This window comes from Nicotiana sylvestris, chromosome 8, assembly GCF_000393655.2.
Source record: "Nicotiana sylvestris chromosome 8, ASM39365v2, whole genome shotgun sequence".
NCBI classification, from domain to species: Eukaryota; Viridiplantae; Streptophyta; class Magnoliopsida; order Solanales; family Solanaceae; genus Nicotiana; species Nicotiana sylvestris.
Window position 1 is genome coordinate 68851300 of NC_091064.1, and position 10665 is coordinate 68861964.

Consider the following 10665-nt stretch of genomic DNA (forward strand, 5'->3'; position numbering starts at 1 on the left):
TGATCTTCAAGTCTCTTAATTGGGAGTAAATATTAAAAAGTTCATCATCGGTATTACAATAATGATTTGAGCATTGTTCCTTATTACAGAACTCTTGCTCTTCTTCAGAAGATGAAGTATAACTTTTTTCATGAAGGACCCTTAGGTCTCACTTGTTGATGAAGAACCTTCATCAGTGTCAGATATTTCTGGAGAAGAATTTAAAAGAATTTTACATAAAGAATCTTTGATATGATCATCTAAATCAAGTTCCTTGATCTTGTCCTTGATTTTACAATCCTTAACGTAATGGCCTACTCTACCACATTTATAGCAGGCCTGAGAGTTTTTGGATTTTATAAAACCCTTTCTGGCTTTATGAAAAGCCTTTCTTATTTAGGTCTTTTCCTGTCGTTTCTCCGTCGAACCATTTCCTTTTGAAATCCTTTTTATGGGATTTCTTCTTCTTGGAAGGTATATCAATGGCGAACAGTTCACAGAATTCACCTAGTTGTTGTCTCTCAGTGAGATGATGTTTCTTAATTTGTTAGTTTAGCTTGATCTCATTACACAAAGCTAAACCTTCATGAGTGCATACACTAAATAGTTCACCATATGAGTAATTATTATAATCAATACGCATTCCTATGCCTCTAAGAACCTTTCGAATCCTTTCAGCAAATAAAGGGGGGAGTCTATCTATGAATGTCACGACCCTAACCCCGAACCCGGTTGTGATGGTGCTTCTCTTGAAGACAAGGCCAGCCAGTCTAACCCAATTCATCTTTTAAAGCAGTTAATTAACAAAAATATAGATAATAATGTGGAAGTCTAGCCCGACACAGCCCTAACCGGGGTATCACAAGTCACGAGCATCTATAAGAATGAAATTTCCACTTTACAGTCTAAAAATACACTGAACAAGAATAATGAATAACATAGAAAGACAATGGTGTTGCGAACGCTGGCAGTCACCTCATTAAAACCTCTACAACTCTGCCTCCACGCAGCCAATACCCGCTACCGGGTGAACAAATACCTGCAACTGCACGCGAGGTGCAGGGAGTTAAGTGAGTACTCCAACTCAGTGAGTAATAAAGGTAAATAATAACTGAGCAGCAAGAAATCACGTAAAACAACCAACATGCTATATAGAAGCAGTGTAAAACTCCTTGAGAAAAATCAGTGAAACTGTGAATTCTTTAGAAAATACCTTGGCTCAGTTTTAAAACTCTTTTGAAAATGATCTTCTCAACAGTTGTGAAATAATTTCAAAACCATTAGTGCTGCTATGCACAGAAATCCGCCCCTCGGGCACAAATACCACAATTAAACAAGTAAAAGACAAGTGAGTATGCAAAATGAACATATAAACCTCGCCCCTCGGGCAATCATATAGAATAGTACAAGCCCCTCGGGCACAAATTAGTTCCTGGTCAGCCATTGTTACCTGACCTCACGACGTTATTCCTGGTCAGTCTTTGTTACCTGACCAAATTGCATCATACAGTGTCATTGTTACCACTGTCCTGGTCAGTCATTGTTATCTGACCAAATTACATCATACAGTGTCATTGTTACCACTGTCTCAAATGACATAGGTACTCGCGCTCACTATGGGTGTGCAGACTCCGGAGGGGCTCCTACAGCCCAAGCGCAATAATAACATAAGGCCTGAAAGCCTTCTCACTTCACTCATAAGGCCTGAAAGCCTCCTCACATCACTCATAAGGCCTGAAAGCCTCCTCATATCACTCAAGCCACCGCGTGGCATAAATAGTAACTCAGGCCCTCGGCCTCATATCACTCAACATATCCTCACATATGACCCTTGGCCTCACTCAGTCCGAAAATCATCACAAGCCCCTTGGGCATTTGTAAAACAGTAGTTCTCAGCCCAAAATATCATTTAGAAATATCGTTTGAGTTTCAAATCTGTATAAAAGTGGCTGAGTTTGTAAAACAATAATCATCACCAGGACTGTTTTTAAATATAAGTCAAAACAGTGAGGAAATAGTGATAAAAATTCCCGAAGGATTCAAATAATTGGCACGAAGCCCAAATATGGCAAACAACCCAAATCATGATGATAACAAATCAGTTTCAATCAAATATGTAGTAAAATCATTAATACGGGATGGACCAAGTCACAATCCTCAGTAGTAAAGGACCCCGCGCTCTTCATCCAGCGCGTGTCTCACCTCAATATAGCACTATGATGTGCAATCCCGGGTTTCAAACCCTCAGGACATCATTTACACTCATTACTCACCTCAAACTGGCCAAAGCTCTAGCTCGCTATGCCCTTGCCTCTCAAATTATCCTCCTTGTGCGACGAATCTGCTCAAAATCACAACGAATATGTCGCATTATGCTAAAGGGACAATACCCAATCGAAAATACTCGAAAAATATCAAAATTAACGAATTTGGCAAAATTCGAACCCCGGGCCCACGTCTCGAAACTTAAAATTTTTTACATCAACGGGTTCCTTGTCTCCCCATGAGTCTAACCATACCAAAATTATCAAATTCCCATAGCATTTCAACCCTCAAATCCTCATTCTATCCGAGAGGGTTTCTAACTTTTCTCGCTAAATTCACGAATTTAATGCCAAAATTTGTAATAGATTCGAGTAATCTAACCAAAATTGAGTTAAGAATACTTACCCCGTTGTTCTCCCTGAAAATCTCTTGAAAAATTGCCTCACCCGAGCTCCAAGTCGTCAAAAATGGAAAAATCTCCCGAACTTAACATTCTGTCCGGTACTATTCACGAGGTACTGTACACGGTACTGTTCATGGGTTACTGTTCACCCGCGCGGTTACTGTTCACGCGCGGTTACTGTGCATGGTACTGTTCACTGGGTACTATTTCTGCAATTTTTCTCCAAATTTTCCTATGTCCGAAATCACTCCGAGACACCTCCGAAACACTCCCGAGCCCTCGGGGCTCCTAACCAAACATATGCACTAGCTCAACAACATCCTACGCAATTAACCGTGCGATCAAATCACCAAAATAACGTCATACACCATGAATTAAGCTTTAAAATCCAAGAATTCTTTCAAATTTCATAAAACATCAAATTTTCTATTTTGAGTCTGAAACACGTCAAATGACGTCCGTTTTCAACCAAACTTTACAGAAAGTGCTTAAACCATATATAAGACATGTACCGGGCACCAGAACTAAAATACGGGCCCGATATCATCACTTTCTAATCAAATTTCATTTCCATTTTCCTTAAATATTTTAGGAAAACAATTTTACTCAAAAATTCATTTCTTGGGCCTGGGACCTCAGAATTCGATGATTCTTGTTCCTATGAGTCACAAATAATGATACAAACATACCCCTTCAGTCGAAACTCAATTCGGAGCTCGTTTGCTCAGTGCGATATCCATTTCGCTCGTTAAACAATTAACAGATGCTTCGCGTCAAAAACCCAATCGCGACTTGATGAAATTAGACCAAACTTTCCAGATCAGTCCTATAATTCATTATCAAAATTCCGGAAGTCTCGAAATCAAATTTCAATCTCGAGAACTAAAAATTGACCTTTGGATTATGTGCTTATGCTCAAAACGGCAAAAATTTTCCAATACTTATCCGAGCCTCATGTGACCCCGACCAAACATGTCAACACACCCCATAACATCATTCAAACTTATTTCAATCAACAAAATACCTCAAACAACATCAAAACCATCAATTCACATCGAATTCAAGCCTAAGTTTTCCAAAAACTTTCGAAACACGCATTTGATCAAAAACCCGACCAAATCACCTTCGAATGACATGAAATTTTGCACACACATCCCAAATCACATAATGAAGCTATAGAAACTCTCGGAATTCCATTCTGACCCTTGGATCAAAAGCTCACCTATCAACCGGAAATCGCTAAAATACTACTTTCGCCAATTCAAGCCAAATTCCACACCGGACCTCCAAAACCAATTCCAATCGCTCTCCTAAGTCATAAATTACCTAATGGGTCTAGACAAATCATAAAAATTCCGATCCGAGATCATTTACATATAAGTTAACTCTTGGTCAAACCTTTCAAATTCAAAGCTTTCAACTGAGACTATTCTTCCAAATTTATTCTGATTAACCTGAAACCCAACACCAATGATTTACATAAGTCATAATACACCACAAGGGGCAAGTAATTCCCAAGAACTGGCGAGCAAAGTGCAAAAGCTCAAAACGACCGGTCGGGTCGTTACAATGAATTTCGACTTCCAATGTGTACTATTACTCTCTGGTAATTCCATCACTCTGGATAAGAAAACAACTTTATACCATCGGAAAGATGTGAGTGTTTTACACCTCTAATTTTGGAGCATCGTTCTAATGGTCTCACTATTATCAGACCAACTTCCAGAAAAGTGTTCGATGATATTCATGACTAGAGAATAGACTGAGTTTTGAATAGTCTTATCATCTTCAGTCTTGGTTGCGTTCATTATTTGAAAACGTTGGTCATGAGTGAGATAATTATCCCACCATCCTTTCAGCTGACCAGTAAATCCGACAATAATCATTTTTGCGATTGCCTTATCTGTATTTTTATTAACTTTACAGATAGTACTGTACATAAGCATTCTATGTACTATCGTATAGATCTATCTTTCAGCAAGACCATCTATACTCAACTCATAGATATCTGACCCTCTATAACCCTGGTGGTAGTGGTCATTGTCCTGTTCTTCTATTATGACATCTTGAGGAGTTGGTCTTGAATAGTAAAACATTCTTTGGTATGGTTTTCGAGCATACTTTTCAGAGATTTTATTAATCTCGTCATCTACTTTCAGATTGCTAGTAGATGCATGCTCTAAACTTAGAGGACTAGCTCTAAATTCACCTAGCTTCTTAACAAGAAGTTCTTCAGTATTTTCTAGACTTACGTCATCCAGACTTTTCAATTTAAAGTCTTTTACCTCAGGAGGTGGTGGGATACTTGCAGTAGCGATTTTCTCTTGACCTTTAGTATCCTTCTATTGGATTTTTTGGACCTCAGCTATAAGCTTGTCCAATTTCTCATGGATCTTAATAACCTGTTCACCCAGAATACTCACATACATATTCGTATAATTGTTCTGAGTAAGCATAGTATTCAGGTTCTTTGCGGTTATTGTAGCAACATCATTTTCAAATATTTTTGAAAAAGCAATGCAGTAAATAATTTTATTCTTTTCCCCTATATGAAAAGATTGTTGGGGTGGAAAAATAGAATTAACAATATTTCCATTTGTGAGCGTATAATCTCTTTCTAACATAGAAATATAGTTATAAACATGCTTAGACATAAAACATGGAACAAAAGCAATAATTTTATTTTTCTTGCTAATGTTTGTATAAAAGTCATGTCTAAAAAATTGTACCAATTCGGGAGTCATGTTTTCATGAAACCATTTTCTGAAAACAACCCATCTGGGTTTTAAAAATTCTTCTAAAATTATTTTTCTTGCCGGTGAACCCGGACTAAAATCTATTTGGTTTTCAGTCATTTTTCAACCCATTTGAAAAATCCATATCGGATGGAGTAGGTTCAAGATCTGCAATATTATTAATCTAGACAATATTATCCCTACTGATACTGACATCATTTACTCTGTTATTTTCTCTAATATGAGATGTGGATGCTCTTGATGGAAAATCTACCACATAATCAATTGGAGAAATATATGAAGAGTTTGATCTAGTTAATCTAGATGATAAACTGATATTATCAGTTTGATCGTATTCATTGAACCTGATTTTAACAGTGCCATCTGAGGTTTGTTCTATTTCTGTGACCTCAATATTACCAGTTTTTCGAGGGGCAACAGCTTCCTGTATGACCCATTCTTTAGGGAAATCAATTTCATCCCATTTGATAGGTCTTCTGGTGGTTACTTTGGATTTACCAAAGTTGGTTTCTATATGAATAGTTTCATTTTTGAAATCCATTATTTTACACATAGGATTCAAAGTATATAACGGTTTGAAATAAATCCTATAACAGATACATATGACTTTTGTACCAGGCAAATAATCATATCCATGTAATTTAATGCTAAGTATTAAATCATTCAAAAAATTCTCATCATTAAGAGAAATCTGCAGATTAGGATAAGCATTAAAATAAATAGGGCCATAGGCCAAACTGGTTTGCACAGTCCCTATGAGAGACTTCTTCCAATTCTGGTTTCTGCCATCTTTGGGAGCTGCTATAAAGCTTTTAGGTAAGCCTCTTAAAGTAAGTGGCTTAAAGACGACTTGTATTAAGCCTATATGTATGAATCTATGTGAATCTCCTTAAGGGGCTAAATCACTTTCAGATAATAATCTGAATGTAGCATGGTCACTAGCTACAGTGATAGTCTCTCCAGTAGTTTTAACTACTTGTTTTAAACCTATTCTTTCGAATGTACCCCCTTGGTATCAGAGCCATGTTAGTAAAAAATCTTAGAAGCTAAGTACGTGCCAAAACAAGTAGATAGAACTACTAAAGAGACTATCACTGTAGATAGTGACCATGCTACGTTTAGATTATTATCTCATTTCAAACATTTAGATTTGTTCAAAAAGACTATTAGTCAAAATGGTTTAGTTATATCAAAACCAAAAATGATGATTTTCCAAACTTCTGTTAGATTTTTGGGACATAACATTGAGAAGGGTAGGATTATTCCTATTAGTAGAAGTATTGAATTTGCTTCTAAGTTCCCTAATATAATTACAGATAAAACTCAGCTTCAGAGATTTCTAGGAAGCTTAAATTATATTTCTCCTTTTATAAAGGACCTTGCTAAAGATACTGCTCTTCTTTATGAAAGATTAAAGAAGAACCCTAAAGCTTGGACTGACAGTCATACTGAAGAAGTCAAGAGAATTAAACAAAAGGTTAATAGAGAGAGTAATACTCTAACCCAAATCGGAAATCAAAGGCTAATAGTCGCTAATCTGACACATGGTAATACCGAACATCCGTTATACAAGGAATTCATGGATTTTATAGAATCCAAGAAAGATGAAGGTACATCATCTAATGTATCAGCCTATTCCTCAGTTATATCAAAGGATAGTAGTGATAATTTTGAGTTTTATACTAAAAAAAAAAAAGAGTTAATAATTCTTTTGGAACAATCCGACCTTAAATAGAAGGATAACCCTTGGCAAATAATGGCCATGTATTTTGATACAGCATCATACACTACTTCTGCTTATAAATACAGGATGCACTATGAGATTATACTCTCAACAACAGGATCTGCTGAAATTAAGCACTTTTATCCTGCTAATACCAGAAAAACTTATAGTTTTTCGAAGATCATTATTAAAAAGGTTATACCTTCTAATGAATGGGGTATCAGTACCCTCAAGGATCATGAATATACACATCCTGGCCAAAACATTTCGGTCAAATTTAATTATTGGGACTATGTAGAGAGTTTTAATAAAACTTTCCTTTATGAAAATCCTAATAGGAAACATTTTTGGTTTATTAAACTCTGTCCTAATATGTTCGGACAGCAAATTCCAAATTGGTTCTTCAAATGGTGGAAGTTATACGGTCCATCATTAGAAATACTTCCAAGTCTATTTAAAAGCTTATATTTTCAATGGGTAGATATATCTCCCAAAATTGTTTCACTACAAAAGGAAAATATCTTTTATGAGGGCATTGCTGCCATGTACTTTTTCATAGAATTTTATATCCCGTGGATAATGAAATGGGATGTACAAGTTGGTTATACCAGTGAAGGAATTCCCTGTTTGAATAGAATTTTTTATCATAAGTTTTGGACAAAATTACTTCAGTCCAACCAACAAGAGAAGTTATATGGTGAAGAGTTAATCCAACAAATACAGGCTAAAATAGAGGCCTATGTCAAATTAGACAGAACACAAGTTGCAGAGGAAAAATTAAGTCCTTTTGAAATGATCACAAAGAGGCTCCAAATGAAGAAAGGAGCTATATCGAAGAAAGAGATCCTTGCTTCGTACTTCGAAGAAATAAAAAAAGGATCTAGCAAGAAATTTTGAAACAACAATCAGAGATGATATCTCTATGGCCTCCATTGGAAGCACTTCAAATGAAGAAGTATGTGTAGCAGGTGAAGCGCAGAGCCCCTCGGAAACAAAAATCAATATTGAAAAAATTGAAGTTTTCCTTGCAAAGCTGAAGGAAAATGCCGAAGAATCTTCAGAGAAAAACGACAAAGGGAAAATCAAAGTCTGAATTATTGAAGGCCCCATCAGATAATTGGGGCAATAAAGACAACTTTAATAAAGTAAAGGGTCCCTCCATTATTGAAGGGAATCTGCTTTTATAAAGCAATTTGTCTGTTTGTAATTATAGGACTTTATCTTTTTATCTTGTCGGCCACACCTGTAATTATTTTGTCGGCCAGTTCTACTTTTTGGTTTTGTTTGTTTGTAGGATGATCCATTATATAAGGATCATTTTCCATTCTTTAGAGGCAGGAGTTAGCCAAAGTATTAGCTGTGCCTTCTCTTTAGTCTCTCGCTCTACTTGTAAAGAACCCCTTCTATAATATTTTCCATTTTGAAATAAAATCAAAAAGGTCGCTTGGCCACAACTAAGGGTCTCTGGTCTGGTACTGTTCTTCTCCTTCCCTCTTCCATTTTTGCAATACTGTTAGCCTAAATGATAGGCTAAATAGGTAAGTGTTAAACTTGGTTCTCGAAGGTTATTTACTATACATGTTTGGTAGTTAGGAGTTTACTGTGTCAACCCGATGGGGTGTTGGTTAAGAACTATATAGACCAGGCAGTTACTAGTCTCGACAGTAAACCTTGGTTAGGCCAACCTAACCGGTGATGCTCGTAAACCCATTTAGGCAGGTGACCGTTGAAGGGTTGTGAGGAGAATCGTGGTTTAAGGTTTGCCTAGAGGTTGGTAATTGGCCAGGACTAGTGTTCTTGTAATCCCTTCCCTAAGCCCCATTCGGAAGCAATCATGTACCCCCTTGGTATCAGAGCCATGTTAGTAAAACTCCTTAGAAGATAAGTTTAACACTATTTTCTTAGTGAATATCATTAGGAAGAAAACTACTGTTAAAAACAGTAGGGAAGAGCAGTATGAGTTACCTCAACAATTAGACCTACTTAATAAGTGGAATAACCCATTAGTCAAACTTAAGGTAATATACCAATTAGGTACCTTCGAAAGAATAGGTTTAAAACAAGTAGTTAAAACTATTGAAGAGACTTTCACTATAGATAGTGACCATGCTACGTTCAGATTATTATCTGAAAGTAATTTAGCCCCTTATAGGGATTCACATAGATTCATACATATAGACTTAATACAAGACGCCTTTAAACCACTTACTTTAATAGGCTTACCTGAAAGCTTTATAGCAGCTCTCAGAGATGGCAGAAACCAGAACTGGAAAAAGTCTCTCATAGGGACTGTGCAAACCAGTTTGGCCTATGGCCCTGTTTATTTTAATGCTTATCCTAATTTGCAGATTTCTCTTAATGATGAGAATTCTTTGAATGATTTAATACTTAGCATTAAATTACATGGATATGATTATTTGCCTGGTACAGAAGTCATATGTATCTGTTATAGGATTTATTTCAAACCGTTATATACTTTGAATCCTATGTGCAAAATAATGGATTTCAAAAATGAAACAATTCTTATAGAAACCAACTTTGGTAAATCCAAATTAACCACCAGAAGACCGAATAAAAAGGATTTATTAGATAGATTACATGATGCCATTATATTTTCCAAATTTGATTTAAAATCAGGTTATTGGCAAATTCAGATATCAAAATCAGATAGATATAAAACTGCTTTCAATGTGCCAATGGGTCAATATGAATGGAATGTTATGCCCTTTGTTTTGAAAAATGCTCCCTCTGAATTTCAAAAAATTATGAATGATATTTTTCTTCCTTATGTGGACTTCATAATTGTTTATATTGATGATATTCTACTATTTTCAAAAAATATAGAATCTCATTTCAAACATTTAGATTTGTTCAAAAAGACTAATATTCAAAATGGTTTAGTTATATCAAAGCCAAAAATGATGATTTTCCAAACTTCTGTTAGATTTTTGGGACATAACATTGAGAAGAGTAGGATTATTCCTATTAGTAGAAGTATTGAATTTGCTTCTAAGTTTCCTGATATAATTACGGATAAAAACCAGCTTCAGAGATTTCTAGGAAGGTTAAATTATATTTCTCCTTTTATAAAGGACCTTGCTAAAGATACTGCTCTTCTTTATGAAAGATTAAAGAAGAACCCTAAAGCTTGGACTGACAGCCATACTGAAGCAGTCAAGAGAATTAAACAAAAGGTTAATAACCTTCCCTGTTTGACTCTCGCCAATCCCACCTGGGCAAACTCTTCATATATTTCACTAATTGATTATGTGGTAGATTTTCGATCTAGAGCATCCACATCTCAAATTAGAGAAAATAATAGAGTAAATGATGTCAGTATCAGTATGGATAATATTGTCAAGATTAATAATATTGCAGATTTTGAACCTACTCCATCCGATATGGATTTTTCAAATAGGTTTAAAAATGACTGAAAACCAAATAGATTTTAGTCCTGGTTCACAGGCAAGAAAAATGATTTTAGAAGAATTTTTAAAAACCAAATGGGCTGTTTTGAGAAAATGGTTCCATGAAAACAT